Here is a 22,686-nt window from a genome sequence, read left to right as displayed (position 1 = left end):
ATGATTGTTATTGGTTAACAAAAACAGATTGTAAGGAACATTATATATGATAAGCTGATATGTTGAAAAGTCAAGCACACTTCCTACCTTGTGTAGGAACATTGTGTGCTGAACTTGTGACCTGTGAGCTCAGTGCAGTGTTCCATGAGCTGTTTCTATGGTAACAGGCAGAAGGCAGATTGGGGGAAGGGTTGAAATGTATTTCAGTTGGAAAGGGTTGAAATGTTTAACCAATAGAAATGTGTGTTTGCTTTTGAGTTTATGTGCAAAGGATTGTGATTTGATGTTTACATGTATATGTGTGGAAAATGAAAGGGAAACTTTTTCATTCTTTGCTTTTGCTGAGAGGTGCACAGTGCAGAGATTCTGTAAAAGAAAATATGGTGAGTGATTGATATACTCCTTAATCTACAAAAGAACTTGAAAGATGAGTTATTTAATCGTGAGGGGATGTATGTAGACTATTTTGATTTTAATCAGACTAATGTATTTTTCCTGCTAAAGTGTAGGGAGTACTTTTTTTCTCTACAATGTGTGTGCATGTAGAAACCATTCTGTGATAGGCATTTGTGTTTTTCATGTGTTTGTAGACAGATAACTGTGCAGTTTTTATATTTGGTAGAATTAGAAACCAATCATTGTTTATGAATTTGTGAAATGAGTTATGTTATGTTTCTATACTAAAATGTAGTACTACTTCTAGATGAAGAAATGTGTTTTGATATAGTGCAAGGGATAGTGTTGTTTGTCTAGAATCACACAGTGAGTCTGTGTGCATTTGGGAACCACTGTGAGAGAAGCATTTGGTAACATCGTGCATTTGCTGACAGATAACTGTTTTAAAACCAGTCAGGTTGTTAAGTTTTAGTAGCATTAGAAGACAGTTATGGCTTATGCTTTCATTAAATGAGTCAGTCAATGACAGTAAATTGCAGTCGTGAAATATGTAGATTGTGTGCAGTTCCCTTACCACTTGCACTGTAGTGAATGAGTTTTGGTAAACTCATAGGGATAGTGGTGCTTGTCTAGAATCACACTGTGAGTTAGTGTGTATTTGGGATCACTGTGAGAGAAGCATTTGGTAACATCATGTATTTGCTGACAGATAACTGTTTTAAAATCTGTCATGTTGTGAAGTTTTAGTAGCATTAGAATCCAGTCTTTGCTTATATGTTGATTAAATGAGTCATGCTTTGACACTGATGTGCTGTACTTAAATATGTAGATTGTGTGCAGTCCCCTTACCCCTGCCACAGTAGTGAATGAGTTTTGGTAAAGTCCTAGGATAGTGTTGATTGTCTAAAATCACACTGTGAGTCTGTGTGCATTTGGGTAAGGATTGTGAGAGAAGCATTTGGTAACATCGTGTATTTACTGACAGATAACTGTTTTAAAACCTGTCATGTTGTCAAGCTTTAGTAGCATTAGAAGCCAGTCTTTGCTTATGCGTTGATTAAATTAGTCAGGCATTGACATTAAAGTGTAGTCGTGAAATATGTAGATTGTGTGCAGTTCCTTTACCACTTCCACTGTAGTGAATGAGTTTTGGTAAACTCCTAGGGATAGTGTTGTTTGTCTAGAATCACACTGTGAGTCTGTGTGCATTTGGGAACCACTGTGAGAGAAGTGTTTGGTAACATCGTGTATTTGCTGACAGATAAGTGTTGTAAAACATGTTATGTTGTCAAGTTTTAGTAGCATTAGAAGACAGTTATGGCTTATGCTTTCATTATATGAGTCAGACATCGACAGTAAATTGCAGTTGTGAAATATGTAGATTGTGTGTAGTTCCCTTACCACTTGCACTGTAGTGAATGAGTTTTGGTAAACTCATAGGGATAGTGGTGCTTGTCTAGAATCACACTGTGAGTTAGTGTGTATTTGGGATCACTGTGAGAGAAGCATTTGGTAACATCACGTATTTGCTGATAGATAACTCTTTTAAAACGTGTCATGTTGTGAAGTTTTAGTAGGATTAGAATCCAGTCTTTGCTTATGCGTTGATTAAATGAGTCATGCTTTGACACTGATGTGGTGTACTTAAATATGTAGATTGTGTGCAGTACCATTAACTCTTCCAGAGTAGTGAATGAGTTTTGGTAAACTCCTAGGATAGTGTTGCTTGTCTAAAATCACACTGTGAGTCTGTGTGCATTTGGGTAAGGATTGTGAGAGAAGCATTTGGTAACATCGTGTATTTGCTGACATATACCTGGTCATGTTATGAAGTTTTAGTAGCATTAGAAGCCAGTCTTTGCTTATGCTTTGATTATATGAGTCAGGCTTTGACATAAAAGTGCAGTCCTGAAATATGAAGATTGTGTGCAGTTCGCTTACCACTTCCACTGTAGTGAATGAGTTTTGGTAAACTCCTAGGGATAGTGGTGCTTGTCTAGAATCACACTGTGAGTCTGTGTGCATTTGAGAACCACTGTGAGAGAGGCATTTGGTAACATCGTGTATTTGCTGACAGATAACTAATTTAAAACCTCTCATGTTGTCAAGTTTTAGTAGCATTAGAAGCTAGTCTTTGCTTATGCATTGTTAAAATGAGTCAGGGTTTGACACTAAGGTGCAGTACCATGTACTATTGTGTTCACTGTGGCAGAACTGAAAATTTAAAAGTTTTATGTAAACACTGTCCTAGAAGTAGTCTGATTATTTAGTCAGTTTCTAAGAATCAAATAGACTGCTTCAAATGTCTATGCAGTATGCATGTAGTGTTCTAACATACTATACACTTGTCTTTTACACCTTCAATTCCCTAGTCAGTATCCATACACTTCCAGGAAATATCCTGTCACTTCCTTTGCAGTTCTCTAGAGACCCATTCAACAGCATGTACTAATCCATTCACTGTGCCAAAACCCAAACACTTATAAATTCACCAAGACACTCTCTTTCCAGTATTCTAATGATTCAGTCACTGCCTAAGTATTCATGCACATAGCCAGGTCTTAGAATATGGACTTCTTCAAACCCCTATCCACTATGCATGCAGTCCTCTAAGCACCTACACACTTGTCTTTCACACCTTCAATTCCCCAGTCAGTATCCGTTCACTTCCAGCAAACACCCTGTCACTCCATTTGCACTCCTCTAGTGACCCATTCAGCATCATGGACTGATCCATTCACTGCGCCAAACCCTAATAAATTCACCCAGGCACTCTCCTTGCAGTACTCTAATCATTCAGTCAATACTCAAGGACTCATCCAGTGACCCAGGCCTTAGTATATGGACTGCTTCAAACCCTTATCCACTATGCATGCAGTCCTCTAACCACCTACACAATTGTCTTTCTCACCTTCAATTCCCTAGTCAGTAGCCATACACTTCCAGGAAATACCTTGTCACTCCCTTTGCAGTTCTCTAGTGACCCATTCAGCACCATGTACTAATCCATTCACTGTGCTAAAACCCAAACACTTATAAATTCACCAAGATACTATCTTTGCAGTACTCTAATCATTCAGTCAGTGCCTAAGTATTCATACACTGAGCCAGGCCTTAGCACATGGACTGCTTCAAACCCCTATGCACTATGCATGCAGTCTTCTAACCACCTAGACACTTGTCTTTCACACTTTCAATTTCCTAGTCAGTATCCATACAGTCCAGCACTTGTGACTGCCTTTGCACTCCTCTAGTGACTCATTCAGTACCAAGTACTAATCCATTCCCTGTGCGAAAATCCTAGCACTTATACATTCACCTAGGCACTCTCCTTGCTGTACTCTAATCATTCAGTCAGTACCCAAGTAGTCATGCAGTGAGCCAGGCCTTAGCACATGGACTGCTTTAAATGCCTATGCAGTATTGATGCAGGCCTCTAATCACCTACACAGTTGTCTTTCACACCTTCAATTCTCTAGTTAGTATTCATACTCTTCTAGCAAACACCCTGTCACTCAACCAGTGTGTCTCCTTATAGTACTGTAATCATTTAGTCAGTTAGCATGTAGTCTTTTAGTGAGGTAGGCTTTAGGGCATGAACTGCTTCAAAGTAGTATGCACTATGCATGTAGTGTTTTAACGATCGTCACACTTGTGGTTCAGGGCTATAGTTTCTTAGTCAGTTTTTATATAAAATATCTTTGTACAGTAATGGAACAGTATAAATTTGAAAGTTATTAATATACATTTATTTGTGATTCTTTTTTACAGATACAGAACAGGAGTGTTTCTCATCTGTTTGCACTCTTCTCGTGCAAGATTGTTTGGATGAAGGGTCCTTAGGTGTTTCATCATACTTGCTGTGCCGCACGAGTATTTTTTGTTAGGATACCCTCGTAACAGAACTCTTTGGCAAATCTTGCGAATGAAGAAGGTGGCATTGGTCTTTGGAAAAAATTAAACATTTCTTCAGCACTGATGAAAAACATTGTGGGCGGGGTGCCTTCTGCAAAAAAAAATCCTCAGATTCGGTAAATATTTTAAAGCGGCAACATTTACAGTTTTTGTAAGTTAAACTTATAAAATTTTGTTAGCTGTATAAATGTTATATATCTGTGATTTGTTTCTTGTGGTATTTTGTTAAGAATACCATGTTGTTTTTTTTTAACAATCTTTTTGATTTTCCAGGTCTGTCGTCGACATCCGTGGTTCCCACAGGAGTGTTGTGCTTTGTTGTTTTGTATTATTGTTGTTACATTTTGCTTATTAGTTTATTGTTTATATTTATGTTAATAAAAATATAAAGTTTGAAAATAGTTTATCGTTTATATATTTTTTATTATAAAAAATAAAGTTTGAAAAAATATTTTAATAATGTTTTTGGTTGTTCTCTTAACTGCTGTGTGACTCTTTCTTGTTCTTATTAGTGTTATTTTATGGAGTCCACCATGGTGTTAACTTTTGGGGCACTTATCGCTGGAATACTAGTGATATCTGTAGTTTGCACCAACTTCTGAATAGTGTGTTAAATTTATCTCAACTTAACTTCCGTTAAATTGCTGATAATGAAATGGAGAGTAGCTGTTCCCGTGCAAAAAGACATGAGGTGCACCTTTGCGATTTATTCTAAATACTAAAATCCTGTATTTTATTGCACTGAGGTATTGGCTGCACTTACAGTGTACACACGAAATCTATTAAGAAATCTCATTGTATTTATATTGATTGGGAATAGTGCGTCAGGTGCTGGATCTTGACGCGATACACTGCTCAGTTCGTATTTGTTCTGCATACGAAAAAAATCACATCACAACTTTCACACTAATTGCAATGCGAAACAAATTCCGGCGATCAGACAACGTTTGCACCAGGGATTTTACACCTGCTTTCTGCTGGTGTTAAGCAGGACAACTACCTGCACCATGAAAGGGAACACAGCCAAGAGCCACACCAGAACACCCACAGGTGCTATAAAGTCAATGAGCATGATACAGGGATACCCATGAGGGCCAGAAGACTCATCTCAACTACTCCAGGACCGCCAAGGCCCCCCAAACCCATATCTTAGTAAGTGTGTCCCTGTGGTCATTGTCTTAGCATGATAGACATGAGCCCTGCAACATCACAGTGTGCTGTCACCTCAGTGTTGGCAGTGAGCCTGGATGTGTAGCTACGTACGCATCCTCCTGCATGCACAACTGGCGTGTGCTGGTCTGGGGTTCACAGGTCAGTGGAGGGGTGTGCCTATCCGGCAAGGGGAACGGGGTGTCACGGACATGTCTGTGTACAGGAAGTGCGGTAAGTGTGTCTCTGTGTTCTGGTGTGGCCTGTTACAAGAGCCGCAGCAGTCGATGTTGTAAAGTGGCATGTACCACCTCCAAACGGCACTGTGATGTTGTTGTTGGAATGTAGCAGGACATGCGCAAATAGGCATTACAATGGCGTGCCGTACGACTGCACGTGATACAACAGCTCACCGTACAAAAGTGTGGGGGCTCGTGGGAGGGAGGAGCAGCCGTTTGCCAACATAACACACAGTGAACTCGACCATGTGCCACATGCTGGGCATCTCATCCATGATGACCACGGTCGCAGACATCCCACAACACCAACGACTGGCCTTTGTACACATCCTGTATGAATGCAGCATGGTTTTTACTTCTATGCTCGTTCAGTGGTGTGATGTTGGCGGGTTGTGTGACTTGTGCTCCTTGTTGGTGTGTTTCATTTCGGCCATTGTTTGTCTATACTTGTGCTGTACTTAATTGTGCATGTGTGCCATTCTGCCCATCTCCCCTCACCCCCCCACTCCCTGCTTCTTCCTCTTCCTGGTGCTGTTGTGTCTATAATTTTGTTGCTGCACACATAAATACATGTAAAGAATAAATTAGAATAGTTCCTTGTTTCTTTTAGGTTTCAAAACTTCTCTATTGCTTTCTTTTTAATTTTCCATATGAACCGTTTTTTTAATATTCAACAACACATAGAAGTCAGAAGTGCAACGTATTCTATCAACACACTTTCTAGAACATTCTAGACACGTGCAGGTTAAAAGTTCATAAATTTTTTTAAACTTTACGATATTTCTTTGTAACATTTTCTTGAACATTTAATGACACGTGCAGGTTAAAATTTGACGATTGTTTTAAGTTCGAACAGTGCCTTCCAAATGCAAGTAGCAGGTGTGGTTGAGCTGAGCAAATTTTATCCTATGATATGTACTCCATGTTGAAACTGCTTTTTCTTAACCAATCACAAAGATGCTTTTCCACAAAACTAATGTGCACCCCACTTTTAAAAAAGAATGCTTTTCATGATATCTTCAGAGATAAGTCATAGATAGGAATTAGCATTTAAAAAACCTTTGAAATTCACTGAAAAAACCATAGGTTTCATGCACGTTATAGTTAGGAATTGGCAATTAAAAAACCTTTGAAATTCACTGAAAAAACCAAAGGTTTCAGGGGCGTTATAGTAAGGAATTGGCATTTAAAACACCTTAGAAATTCACTGAAAAAACCATAGCTTTCAGGGGTGTTATAGTTAGCTGGACATTTCCCTCGTACAAAACCATTGAAATTCCCCTGTTATAGTTAGTTCAGCTAACTATAACTCGCGCCCCCGCAATGCACTGCTGATGACGTAACATATGACATCACTCATGACATGGTCAGTGACATCACTGATGACATCACTGATGACATCTCAAATGACATGACTGATGACATCACTGATGACATCATCCAGTGACAGTGTGTTTCTGTAAATTTTAAATATGTTTTATATATTTATAGTGAAAGGCCTGTGGAAGAATGAGTGGCTGTACAAGTGTGTGAATGGATGATTTTCTAGGTGCGTAACTGACTCTATAAGTGAGTCATTAAATGTATCTTACTGCAGACTAGTGACTAAACTGTGTGAATGTCTGTATATTTCTGTCTGTTGGTGTATAAGTGGCTGCATGGTTTTGTGAATAGCTATATGAGTGTCTATATGGGTTATCGATTGGTTGTCTGAGTATCTGTATGGGTGCCTGAGTGTTTGTGTGGGTAGGCTGTGTGTGACTCTGTGCATAGATGTGTGAGTGGGTGATTCTATGGGTGCATGGTTTTAAGAGTGCATCTGTGATGAACTGTATGGTTGACTGCGTGTATGTATGGGTGTGTTAGGGATTGAATGTATATCTCAGTGGTACATTTGTGACTAACTACATATGTGAAAGGCAGTATATATGCGTGTAAGAGTATATAAGTGGGTATATGTGAGAGTGTGTGATTGTGAGAGTGGCTGTATGGATGAGTGTGTGCTTGTATCAATGATTGTATAAGAGCGTAAGAATGTGGTACTATTTTTATGAGTAAGTGAACTTGAGTGTGTATAACTGCATAGGTGAGTAAATGGGAGTGTGATTAATTATTTGCATGACTGACTAGGTGTAACAGTACCTCTATGGATGATTGGTGGTGTGTGAGTGTCTATGTAGGTGTATAAATGCATATGATAGTCTTGTACGGAGCGACGGTAAGTATGAGTGACTGTACATGTGAATGAGTGGAGGTGTATGTAGACCTAAGAGTTAATAAGTGGGTATGTAGTTATTGGTATTGGAGTATCTATGGTTTTGAGAACGGACGTCTGAAATTTTGAGTTCGTGTATCAACGGTTAAATTAGGGTGTGAGAAGATGCAGTAATTTATCACATGGATGATGTAATCAGTGATGTCATTTGAGATGTCATCAGTGATGTCATCAGTGATGTCACTGACCATGTCATGAGTGATGTAATATCTGACGTCATCAGCAGTGCATTGCGGGGGCGCGAGTTATAGTTAGCCGAACTAACTATAACAGGGGAATTTCAATGGTTTTGTACGAGGGAAATGTCCAGCTAACTATAACACCCCTGAAACCTTTGGTTTTTTCAGTGAATATATATATATATATATATATATATATATATATATATAATCTTCTCACCATCTCAGAGTACCGGGACACGAAAAGCGCTGGTGCACCACAGGGACCGAGGTCACCCTGTTATCCATAAAGTTTCACCATGCAAACGAAATTGCACGCGTGCACTCCTTCCAAATAAACAGCGATTATCAGAAAAAATGATTTAGATGTATTTATTTGAAGTGCATTGTAGCCAAACAAAATATATATTAACCCTACACGTTTCAGCGAAAAATCGCCTTGTTCACGGGTAACGTTACACAAAATCAAGTGACATATAAACACAAGCATTGAAGTTATGTAAAACGTCATGGAACTAAACATGAAAAGAGGACTGATGTCTCATAGAAACGTCGGCCATTATAGAATGGTTTGAACAAGCGATTGTCAGAATAACCTTCATCTTTTACATTTGATGAAAAGGATATTGTAACGCCAGATATAAAACATCCTAGATTATTATCATATTAGAAACACAGGATTCCCCGAAATATATCTGTTCTTATTTCAATTTGTAATGGGCAATCCTACTGGCTGGAATACATATAACCTTTTGCCGCCCAGCACACTAACCTAATTAGTGTGTTTATAAAATACATCGGGCAGAGTATCCACCAAATCGCTAATACATTAAACCTTAAACAGCCTCTGCACAGACCACGAAAAAAACAATCATCTAAGTACCTTTCCGATATGTATTTCCCAGGTCTGTTGGAAACCTAAACAAATATCATAACTTAATCAATCAGATCTACATAAAGATCTAAAACAGTCAAAGTAAGCATAAATTCAATATTAATTCATATTCATTCAATTAAACAGTTGCACTTGTCAGAATAGGGTGCATAGACATCAATCATTCTCTGAGCCTATAATAGATGGATTGGAAATGAAATTACATTCAATACATAAAATACAAATGTCCAAAATCATAACCGTTGAGAACCGGTATCCAGAATCCCAATTTGTTTGAGTTTTTAGATTTTTTGTTTTTTTTCTTTCTTGATTTATTCAATTTATACGATTTTTCTCTCTCTCTCAAATTACAAAGTTACACATTAAACCCCAGTGAATGAAAAATTATTATTGCAAATGCAGAATATTCTTACATTTAAAGAGAACAAATTACAGATTTCAAATTTCATACTTTGCCCAAGTGGGCACTCAATTATTTCTCTTAAGTACTCTGAATGTTACACATTATTTGGACCGATTCTTCTCTGTAAAACGACACCATCTAAACACAAGGGAATGAACAGAAGATGTCAACAGTGTTGTCAACCCATATGATTTCTAAATTAATTAACTCCATTATGTGTACGTATTGAAAATTGTGAAACAAGAATAACACCAGAATTACATCGGAGACTACATTAAAACACATTGATCATTACAAAAATTATCAATGTTCTAATATATACATTGAGATAAAAAATAGCAGAACCATTAGATAAAATACATGGAGAGTAAGGCTAAAGATACAAGAACTGTCAGGTGTATGCATCACTATCAAGTATATAAAGATCACTGAAAACAGGGAAATTAAGTTTATTATCCTAAATGCCAAGACAGTTCTTCTTCGGAATTTAAGCCCCCAGGAATCATTGTGTCAAGTTCCAGGATATACCTGGATTCTAGCTGGTGTAGTTTACGAATTCTGTCACCCCCCTGGTGGAAGGCAAGACCCTATCAATCACAAAGAATCGCAACAGATTTTGATTACTTTTATGAAACTCCTCAAAGTGTCTTGCTACGGGGGATAACTTGTCTTTGTTCTGGATTGTTCTCATGTGTTCTAAAATGCGATTCCCTGATCAGTGTGTGGTAATTCCTGGAATGAGAGGAGCAGCGTGGTCGAGTTTAGTATCTTTGGAATTGTAGTAATAAATGCTGCGTAATGGTGTGAGTAGATTTATTATGAGTATTTTAGAAATACCACTTTAGAAGTTAGCATTTCTGTGTGCTATATGTCTGCCTGCCTGATGTGAATTGCATGTCTGGCTTGTGAGTGACAGGGCCTTGGAGGTGTGTGTGTGGCTCCTGGATGGGCAGGGTGAGTCAGCACTAGGCTGAATGGGACATCTCTGTTGGGAGTAGTTGGAGGAGTAATCCCCTGACCCTTAATAGGAGTGGGCCTGCCCTGTACAATGCTGGCTCCACCCCCAGTGGTGTGGCTGATCACCTAGCCCCCACCTGACAAAGGGGAAGAGGAGCTTGGTAAACAAAGTGCTCCAAATCCCCCCTGAACCAGTTGCATCTGGTTCCCCCAAACCCGATACTGCAGACAAAGGAATTGCTAGTATAAATATAGGGGCTGTGTTCCCATGAAGTTCTGTCTGTGCTTGTTCCTGAACCTGCGGGGGCATGCTGCTGCTGGGGCCCAGGAGGAACTGCCATGAGGGCTTGCCTCCTTGGGCCCAGCATGGCCCCCTTCATCTCTAAGGACTTTTGTGGACCTCTTGCGCCCTGTGAGCGCTTTTATTTTAATTATCCTCAAGACGATCACTCTGCTGTTATTTCCGCAGGAGTGCTGGAGAGCTGGAGCTTTGCAGCGCTGAGCTGCAGCCTTTTTGAGAGGGAATCCCCATCGTAGGGATTCCCCTGTGATACTGAGAGGTGGGTGCCCACCCCGCGTTGGGAATTGTTGGCGGGTGCCCAACCCACGTTTTCCTGTAGTTTTGCGGATGCCCACCCCGCTTATTTTGATGTTCGAATTGCGGGTGCCCACCACGCTAATGCTTGGTGTTCATTGCGGGTACCCACCCCGCGATTGCCATTAAAGAATCCCCGCCATGGCCCGATGGAGAGAGGCCGCCGACCCGGAAGCCAGGCAGAGTTCACCTGACTCTGGGAGTGGCCTGCGGCAGGGCTGGAAGAGGTGCCAGAGTTGGGGGTTTGAGCAGGGCTCCCGTGAGCGGTTGGGAGCCTTGGCAACGGAGGGAGAAGCTGGAGACAGACGGGAGCCCATCCCGCCTGCGTGTATGCTGCCAGATTTGAAGCGGGGCTCCCGTGTAGCTGAGGGAAGCCCCGTGCACACCAAGAGCACTGGCGAAGTGAGGAAGATCGCCGAGGAGCGCCTGCAGAGTCCCGGTGAGTGGGGGCTCCATGGGCGCCTTTGTGGTAGCTTCCAAGGTACAGTGTCGGTGCCTGAGCGGTCCAGCCATTGCGGCCCGCTCCAACGATGGAGATAGTGCTATTTCGAGAGCCCCAGAGCAGGGCTCCAGAGGCGCTGCTTTATTTGCCACAGCTGCCGTAGTGGGCAGCTGCAACGGGGGCCCAATTCCTTTCCAGAGCCCAGTGGGGGCCCCGAGGGCACAGTCGTGCCAGGGCCCCTTTACGTTATTACAGCTGTGCCGCACCAGCGCGGACAGCTGCAACATTGGCCCCATTTGCTTCCAAAGTCCCAGTGAGGACTCCTGAGGGCGCCGAAGCACCAGTGCCTTATTCTTTACTCCCAAGGGCACAGTGAGTGCCCATGCTAATTTCTTAGGGGGCATTTTTGTTGTAGAATCCCATGAGGGGGACAGAAGAGGCACAGTGATGCCAGGGCCTTTATTTGATTCCCAGCTGTACAGCACTTAGTGACAGCTGCATCGTTTAGCTCTGAGCAATTGCGCACTTTGAGACTCTGCTGCATTGGCAGCCGCCCTGACATTTGGGACATAGGGCATTTGAGCCCTGTGAGAAGGCCGGATGGCCAGGAGGGACTGTGTGAGATTGATAGGGCGCCAGGCCCTACTGTGATTTATATGGTGCTAGGAAATGTGATTTATGCCTCTCTGATTTATGATTAGGAGGTTATTCCCTAATCTAAGAGTTCTGCTTATGAGGTTTTTGCATAATGTGTTTATGCTTGTGAGGTTATCCTCTACTGTGAGTTATGCCCCTAATGTGATTTATGATTAGGAGGTTATGGTCTAATATGTTAAGGCTTATGAGGTTGGCGCATAATGTATTTTACGGCTGATGTGATACTGTGCATAATATGGTTTATGTTGCAGGATGATGCTGAGTACAGTGTTTGCCAGTAATTATTGGTTGTGGTCTATGTTTATTATATGTTCTACATTTACTATGTTCACTTTGTGATGGTTCTGACAGTGGTCCAATTGGCCCTGTCATGTGTATATAATCCCCTGTAAATGAGGCTTAGTGCCACTTGGAACAGTGTATTGTGTGATAACTATTCTATTTTTGATATCACCTTGTGTGCAGTTTCTTTTGTGGTGTGCCTAGTGTGTTGTTGCTGTGGGTGTGTTTACACATTGCCTCCGGGATAAGCCTGACTGCTCGTGCCAAGCTACCAAGGGGGTGAGCAGGGGTTATCTTTGGCGTGGCTTCTGCCTGGCTTTGGCGCAAGCGTTAGCCAACCAGAAATCCCATTTATATATATGTATTATCTACTGGCGGTTGCCAGTAGATAGTTATAGTTACAACCTAGTTTCCATAGGAAATCTCAAAATTCTATTTTGAATAACTATGGCGCCGGTTGACGAATCCTCGTGAAATTTTCAAAACTAATGGGGCGCTCCGCTCAGCTCCTACCCTGAAAGTCTCGGGGTGATTCGTCAAGTGGGGGCCGAGAAAAAAGGGGGGTCCCAAAACGCGTTATCCCCATGCATTTTTCCATAGGACCTTTAGACACAGCTACAGCCCGAACGGCTGAACAGAATTACGTGAAATTTGGCAGAGAGGTAGCCATAAAGTCAAGGAAGTGCCTTTCGCAGGTCTGGTGTAAATCTGTTCAGTATTTCCTGAGAAAATAACATTTAAAAGCATATCAATATCTATTCGCGCGCTCCGTGCGTGCACTGTGCGCGCACCCTGCCGTGCGCGAGCGCAATTCTGATTGGTTGTTAGATGTCGGTAAACATTCGAATCAGTCGAAACCAGGAAGTGTCTGCCGCCATTTTGTCTCTCGCAGTCTGAGGGGGTGAAAAACAAAGGTGGAGAACGTGAAAAGGGGGCAGACTGGACAGTTCCTGACCCCCTAGCCTTGGTCAGGGGGTCCCAGAAGGACCCCTAAGGGAGAAAAAAACAATTTTTATTTTTTTAAATCGCGAGGTGCGCGCACGGTGTAAAACCTGAAAAAAATAAAATAACTTAGCATTTAAAAAAACGTACAAAGTCACTGAAAAAACCACAGGTTTCACACACGTTATAGTTACGAATTAGCATTTGAAAAACCTTGCAAATTCACTTAAAAAACCATAGGTTCACACATGTTATAGTTAGCTGGACATTTCACTCGTAAAAAACCAATGAAATTCCCCCGTTACAGTTACTGCAGGCAACTATAACTCACGCGACCGCAATCCTCTGCTGATGACGTCAGATATGATGACATATGTGTCTTTCTGAAAAATAAATATTTGTAATATATGTATAGCTAAAGATTAATGGAAGAAGAGATGGGTAAATAAGTGTCTAAATACAGTGATGTAATATCTGACGTCATCAGCAGAGGATTGCGGTCGCGTGAGTTATAGTTGCCTACAGTAACTATAACGGGGGAATTTCATTGGTTTTTTACGAGTGAAATGTCCAGCTAACTATAACATGTGTGAAACCTATTGTTTTTTAAGTGAATATAAATATATATATATATATATATATATATATTATCTACTGGCGGTCGCCAGTAGATAGTTATAGTTAGGACCCTGTTTCCATAGGAAATCCGCAACATTCTATTTGGAATAACTTTGGCGCCGGTCGATGAATCCTCGCGAAATTTTCAAAATAGGTGGGGCGCTACGCTCCGCTCCTACCCTGAAAGTCTCGGGGGGATTCGTCAAGCGGGGGCTGAGAAAAAAGGGGGGTCCCAAAACGCGTTTTTCCCATGCATTTTTCCATAGGACCTTTAGACACAGCTACAGCCCGAACGGCTGAACAGAGTTACTTGAAATTTGGCAGAGAGGTAGTCCTCAGGTCAAGGAAGTGCCTTTTGTAGGTCTGGTGTAAATCTGTTCAGTAGTTCCTGAGAAAATAGCATTTAAATCAATATATATATGTGGGCGGAGCCTAACCACACATCTCATCCTGAGATCTGATTGGCTGTCAGCACTTCATCCAAGAAGTGTTGGCAGCCATCTTGGGACCAATATACATGATAGCACCTCATTAAAAAGCATTGCAGTTAATAGAAGATTTTAAGACTTTAGTTACATTATAAATCATTTGTTGATGGTACCATACTCATTTTAGGAATTGTGGTATGTTCTAAGGTGATTTCACCATGTGAAAAAGCCTTCTGCTGGGATATCATGATTGAGAGAAAAATATTTTCTCATGCTTTTACCACAGAGGTTTGGAAGGTGATCTATAAGCTAAACTGAGAGCTTATTTTCTGTAAATTCACATTATCTTTCTCAGTCATGTGAGAATGAAGTCTGACATTCTCAGTAAAACATGTACATCCAACAAGGGCAGAGACTGTCAGTTGATTCCTTTGTGTTCTACTGCAGCTTTCCAGAGTGTTCCAAAGAACTACTAGAGCGCTAACCGTCCTACTTATGATAAATGTATGGCACACCTGAAGCCATCTTGCTTGGATTAAAGTGGTAACTCTTAAAACATTTAATTTAAAAAGGAACAAAATGAGGTGGTTCATTTTTCCATAAAAAGTATGATTAGTGCTGCATAAAGAAAAATTAGGGCACATTTTGAGTGACTTCTCAAATCCTGGCATGCAGACTGAAACATGCACTTTCAATACCAGCAGCAGTTTTCCCTGGTGAGCAGTAGCTTTACTACAGTGATCTAATGAGCAAAAAGAGTGCTAACATTCTGATTTTATGGCAAATGTGTGACACATTTGAATGCCTTCTTGATGGAATCAAAGTAAAAAACTGAAAGTATTTCCTACTGAGGAGACTGCAGTAAATGAGGAAATTAGGAAACTTCATAACAAATAAGTCTCCCAAGATGGCCACCAGAGACAAAAGAGCCCAAATGTAGCCCAAATATCACCCAGATGTAGCCCAAGTATAGCCCAATGACAGAATGTCCAAGAATGTTCTTAAAAACAACTAGAGCACTTACTGTCTTCATTATGACAAAAGTATGGCACACCTGAAGCCATCTTGATTGGAATAAACTGGTAACACTTAAAACATTTAATTTAAAAAGGAACACAATGAGGGGGTTCATTTTGCCATAGAAATTATGATTAATGCTGAAGAAAGAAAATGAGGGCACATTTTGAGTGACTTCTCAAATCCTCTTCTATTTCATTAAAAAATTCTGACATGCAGACTGAAACATGCACTTTTAATACCAGGAGCAGACTTCCATGGTGAGCAGTAGTTTTACTACAGTGATCTAATGAGCAACTAGAGTGCTAACATTCAGAATTCATGGCAAATGTGTGACATATCTGAATACCTTCATGATGGAATCAAAGTAAAAAACTGAAAGCATTTCCTACTGAGGAGACTGCAGTACATGAGGAAATTAGGAAACTTCATAACAAATAAATCTCCCAAGATGGCCACCGGAGACAAAAGAGCCCAAATGTAGCCCAAAATCACCCAGATATAGCCCAAATATAGCCCAATGACAGAAGTGTGCAAAACACTTATTATTTTGTGTTTTTGCAGTGTTATATAGTGCAGACTTGTCAGGTATTGGAGTGCTTTACATGAGCATTGGTTACATCACACAAGAACAAATTCATTTTGGTTGTAGACATGGGGAGACTAAGTGATTTGACCAGAATCACAGAATGTCGAGCTGAAGCAGAAACTTCAACCTGGTTCCCCAGTTGCAAAGTCTGCAGTTCTGGAAGTAACACCACATCCTCTCCCCTAAGTGCAACATTTAATCAAGTTGTCAACTAGATAAAAAAACATAAAGATAACAAATAATTTAAAAGTGCTTTGTCGCTATTTGAAAACTCAGAAAATATGTCCTTATTTTAGTCTTTTAGAGCACTAACCATAATTTTGATGCCAATAAGACCCTCTCATATATGTAATTTCTAAAGGAATGCTCTAGGTATTACAGTTTTGATTACATCAAGATGATGTCAGGCGCTCCACACTATAAATAATAAATATAGAATGTTAGCAATCTAGTTGTTCATTAGGATACTGTTGAGAGGCAGAGGCCAGGGGCACGGACTCTGAAAATTGAAGGCAGGTAGGAGGGTGCAAAGGCAACAATTTAACCACACTGAGCAGGCAGGAAGGGCCGTGGAAGCACAACAGACTATGGAGGGCAGTGGAAAGGGGGGCAGGGGCAACAAACCAACAATACAGGACTTGCAAGAGAGGCTGTTGGAGGGAAGATCTATTACGGGTCAAGGAAGCTAGGGGCGGTCCCCAGAGCCCCGGGAGCCACCACAGAACTGAGCAGGAGAGTGAGTCAGGGACAAAAGGGGCACCTTAATTTGAGCCGGGGTGCCTAGGAACGCTTGCTCCAAAAATGAAGAAAACAGACATATGAGACATGGAATTGGAGGCAGAATACAATGGCAGTTTAATGAGAAGATGCAACTTCAAAGAAACCGCAGAATAGAGACCTAAAGTACAAAATACAGAATCCAGATAATCATACAGCTGTCATGATATTCTCTGTATCTCAATTAATGGACTGACAGAGAGAGAGAGAAAACACATCTATAAATGCATCATGAGAAACAAGTTACACCAAGGAAAATGTTACCTAGGGACACTCACATTTACTCTTAGAGCAAGCATTCCTGCAATTACAATACAACATCTTTTAAATGCAAAAGTAAAGAGAACAATGGTTAAACATAACATGACATTTCATATAGGTAAAATAGAATAAGATACTTCAAGCAAAGCCGAGCAAGACATTTTAAGCAAAGGAAGACAAGAGCTCCCAGTTCTTGGGGAAAACCTGCACAGCCTGTTAACCTACATACAGACGGCGAGGTTGTCCGTCGATATCTGTGGGTGCTCCCTTTTTATATCATTTTGTGGGCTCCTTTGCACGCTACATCTACCTACGTATGCTACCCAAAAGCTTCGTCTGCAGATTTTACCAGACATTTCGTCATTTACCCACTTAATGCTGACAATGGACTGGGTGAAAAGGTCAGTCTCTCAGGCCAATCGCTTATCGTAAGTTCCATAGAGCAAGCAGAAAATAATGGGTATTGTACAGGAATTCAATATATTCATGTATAAAATCTCCTCAGTTCTCCTAACTTGACGCTCTGCGGTTGCCACTTCCTTAAAAGCGGGAAACCTGCCCAGGAAGCAAGTACCAGTCCAGGATGCAGCCTACTGTATGTCGACAGCTTCAGGGGGATGTTGAACTTTGATACCGAGCACGGAGCACTCGGGTAGGGTGGGGGCTACTAGTTTGGAGCAGAAGGCCTCGCAGACCTGCCTTCAGACTGCTATACACTAAAATTGCAGAGCTATGGTCAATTTAACAAAGAGGCCTACATATTGAACAGAAGGGCCTACACAGGGGTTTTATGCTGGCTGAGTGGTAAGGATGTCTCAGGATAATTATATAGCAACACAGGACCCGCTGGTCAATTTAATACGGCCTACAAATGCGGCTGGCAGGGCAAGGACAAGGGTCTCATACTTCAGGTGTGGACAGAACGGGCCAGGGGCCCCCTGTGATACAAAATCTACCCTCCTTCAAGGCTGTGGCAATGTAATAGACCATTGTGGGCAGAAGGAAGAGGCAATGGTAGTACAACCATACATGCCAACAGACCCGATTCAGCCAGGAAACGTCCAATGTTTTTAAGCTCAAATGGGCTTTATTTGATCTGTCTCCTGTCTACAATATCCTCTTTTTCAATGTAACTCAAAGGGGAAAATCAATACCCCAGTTTTTTTTCAAAATCTCCCTCTTACCAAGTTCAAAATGTTCGCAAGTATGGTACATTGGATCATGGAAGGAAATGGGATAGGGACATGGACTTGGATAACAGAGGACAGGAGAGACATGGAGAGGTGCACCAAACCGACCCTGCAGGGCAGGCATCAGGGTTTGCAGCAGCACAATACACCACACAGGGCATGCAGGACGGGAGTGCAGCACAACAATCCATAGAAAGCAAGAGGGAGGGGACAGGACCATGCACATGGACAACAGAGAACAGAGGGGCAAGAGGCAATGGTAGCTAGCTGACCATAATGGACAGACAGGAGAGAAGGCTGCAGCATAACAGACCATAAAGGGCAGGAGGGACGGATCAGGGGCATTACAATGGAACAGACAAGCCAGGAGGGAGGGAGTAGGGGTCTGCACATGTAAACAGAGGGCTGGGGGCAAGGGGGCAGGGCAGGAGCAGCAAGATGGCCATGGAGGTCAGGCAGGATGGGCACTAGAAGCAAGACACAACATGAAGAGCAACAGTGAGACTGTGATGGCATACACACAGACCATGGAGGGAAGGTGGGAGGGGGTCAGGGGCAGCTAACTGACCACACAGGGAAGGTGGGAGGGGCCATGGCAGCACAGAAGACCATGCATGGCAAGTGGGAGGGTTAGTGGCAGCACAATGGCTATGATGGGCAAGAAGGAGGGTGCAGGGGCATGCACAAAGGACGATGGAGGATAGAAGGGAGGGTCAGGACCTGTGCACAGACAAGAAAGTTCAGGGGAAGGGGCCTCACAACAGACCACACGGGGCAGGCAGGAGGAGCAGTTGCAGCACAACAGACCAGGGAGGGCAGAAGGGTGTGGCAGTACAATGGACCATGTAGGACAGGAGGAAGAGGATAGAGGCATGGCATGTGGACAGGCAGGGTGGAGGTGGCAGGGACAGGTTACAGTCATCTGACAATGCTAGGCAGGTGGGAGGGGAGTGGCAGCTCAACAGAACACTCAGAGTAGATAGGAGTGGCAGGTCCATGGGACATGGTGGGCAAAAAGGATGGAGCAGGGGCATGCACAAAGACATCGGAGGGCAGGGGGAAGGAGAATAGGGGCAGCAAGCTAAGCACAGAGTTTAAGCAGGAGGTCAATGATGGGGCATAGAATTGGGCAATGGAGGGCAGGAGGAGTGGACTGGTACATCATACTAAATTGAGGGCAGTGGCAGCACATCAGACCATGCATGGCAGGAGGGAGGAGGCTAGTCCATGGATTCACACAACAGAGGATAGGGAGGAGGGGGATGGGGCAGCAAGCTAACTGTTCAGAGAAGGCGGGTATTAGAAACTTTATTGTTTTTAAAACATTTTGTCTGTGCAAACTACTTAAAATATGAACAAGTATGCAGCATAATCTCACTTTTATTCAGGAAGAAGAAGACGTTAGTGACTGTGACTCCGGGCTCACTTGGCAAAAACACCCCCTGACCCTCCACCCCCTATCGCAAAATGTAATGCCCGTGAAAAGGGTAGGTGAACACAGTGTTATATAGAACATAGTCCTGAGAGCACGATTGAAAATGAAAACTAGATATAGTGTATGGTATAAACTATGCACCAAAAAGTGTGATATAAGATGAACCAGGCGTGAAATATAATATGCAATACATTGTGCGCAATGACAGATTCATTGGAGAGCGCGAGATAGCACAGGCACTAGCGTGTGCTATGCGATATGCGCCTTGGAGTGTAATATGCACAGGGCAGTGTTGTGTAACCTAACTAGTCTCTAAAGTTGTAATATAAAATATGTGCTGGGGAGTGTAACGTTGCATATGCACTGTGACAAAGATATGGATCCCAAATTGTAATATGTATGGCATAGCACTGTGCGTTATAACATAGGCATCGAGGAAGGCACGTTAGATGGGGCAATATAACCCGTGCGAAGACAAGTGTGGCATGACATTTTCACGGGGTGGTGTTACAGTGCACATGGGCTAGAGAGTGTCATAGCATATGCACTAGCTAGTGGAATACAATACAGAGGTGTGTGGCACTCGGCAGGCAATGGTGGGTGTAACACAGCATTGGGCTCTGTCAGGAGCGCGCTGTGACTCGCAAGTGATGTTCGTCCCCTTTCCAGAGAGTAAAATAAAAAGTATTACACATCCGGCAGTGGATGTGTGTTTTATTAACTGTGAGGGGGGTTTCTTGCATAGTTTTGGTCGAATTTTTGTCGAATCCCCTTTGAATGGCTTGGTGTATTAAATGTGCCCGTCAATAGCTACCCATGTTTGTATAAATAAACGACAAGGGTGTCTACCGGGATTAGGCACGGTAGAGCATCAGACATGTCAGAGCTTCACTAGTGGTGTAAATACATTCCACGTGGATTAATTGCATGCATAGTCGCCTTTTAATGAATATCACGCAAATCGTCATGGTGATAGGTACGTACGGTTTGTCCAGCGTGTCCTAGGTGTGTCTATAAATATATATTTTTTAAAAATAATAAAAAACAGTGGCCGGCCCTGGGGATTGGGGTCAAAAAAATATAATTAGGAGACAGGCCCTGGGGGATGGGGTCATCAGGGCCAATAAATTAGAATAAGAAGGGGAACCACACAGCCCCCCTTCTTAAAAAAATAAAATAAATAAAAGACTGTCATCGTGCCGGAGGCCATGCCCCCTCCATGCAGCACTCTGCAAACGCGCCCCCAACAGGCATCTCCAGTATGCGCCAGGGAGCTGCGCTGCAGACAGGTGTTCTGAGGCCAAGCCCCTTTTTACACCTCTCTGCAACGCAGCTCTGTGGCGCTTACTGCGTGTGACCCTAGGGACCCTTAGGATTCAAGGGGACTTAATCTCTCAACTTAGAACAGCCACAGGGCGCGTTTACACAGTGGTGAAGGGAGGGGACGGGGCCTGAGGTGACGTGTGCAAACACGCACCATGGCACGTTTTAAATTGGGGATATAATTTCCCTTCAATACTGAGGGCCCCTGGGGGCTAACTAGCCCACCAAGTGCTTCCAGTAAGCGCCACTGAGCTGCATTGCAGAGAGGAGGTCCAGGCCGTGCCACTTTTTACACCTCTCTGCAACGCAGCTCTGTGGCACTTACTGGAGGTACCTAGTGGGCTAGTTGGACCCTAGGGACCCTCAGGACTCAAATGAACTTAATCTCCCAACTAAAAACGGACACAGGGCGTGTTTACACAATGGTGAAAGGAGGGGACGGGGCCTGAGTTAACGTGTGCAAAAACGCCCTGTGGCCTGTTTTAAGAGGTATTTTTAATCCCCATGCCCTATTATATACTAGGGGCTTATAGAGGAGGTAAGGCTAATCACAGGGGGACCCCAACGCATAATGTTCCCTAGTGTATGTAGGTGTTTTCACTGTATTCTAAGTGTCTTTTAACATAGCACTGGCTCTAGGACTGGTTAGTCAGACTCAGTTACCACCAGTATCCGTCTGAAAAAGTTGAGGGTACAGGATGATTTTGCAACAAGGCTTCTTTCTGCTCTTCTTTTTGTTCTTTCTGCACGTTATCCTTCTTCCTGCACTTATCTTCGTATTTGAGGACTTCTGTTGCTTCTTTCTGCACTTCTTTTGTTTCTTTCTGTGCATTTTTTCTTCTTTCTTCACATGTCCTATCTCTGTAGGCATAGTTAGAAATTAGCATTTAAAAAACCTTTGAAATTAACAGAAAAAACCATAGGTTTCAGGCACGTTATAGTTAGGAATTAGCATTTAAAAAACCTCAGAAATTCACTGAAAAAACCATAGGTTTCAGGGGTGTTATAGTTAGCTGGACTTTTCACTTGTACAAAACCATTGAAATTCCCCCGTTATAGTTAGTTCAGCTAACTATAACTCGCGCGCCCGCAATGCACTGCTGATGACGTCACATATTACATCACTCATGACATGGTCAGTGACATCACTCATGACATCACTGATGACATCTCAAATGACATCACTGATGACATCACTGATGACATCATCCTTGTGATAGAGTGGCAGACCTCCTCTCACCCTAATATAACCTTTGATACACACATTCAAAAATAGAGACTAAAATTTTCAAAACAATGGACATACCAATACCAGTTACAACAACCTCTTCAGTAATTCTAAGATCCACATACACATCCACTCATTCACCAACAGTCCAATACAGTCACTCATACATGTACTCACTCATCATATGTACTCATACACCTATACATCCTGTTACACAATGCCACTCATCCATAGTTACTCACACACATAGTCACTCATGCTAATAAAGAATCAAACATACATTTACTTGCATATACAGTTATACACACACCACCACACTTACTTCTACGGAAACTTACACATACTTAGTCTTTTAAACAATCACTTATAGAAACACATACTTATTCATACAGGAACTCTTTCAATCTCTCACTCTCACATATACTCACATATATACACCAATAGTCACATATACTAGTTTAAAACATATGTAGTTACTCATAAAGACACTATTG

The sequence above is a fragment of the Triturus cristatus genome, chromosome 1_1, assembly GCF_964204655.1.
Source record: "Triturus cristatus chromosome 1_1, aTriCri1.1, whole genome shotgun sequence".
NCBI lineage: Eukaryota > Metazoa > Chordata > Amphibia > Caudata > Salamandridae > Triturus > Triturus cristatus.
Note: the sequence above shows the minus strand (reverse complement) of the source record.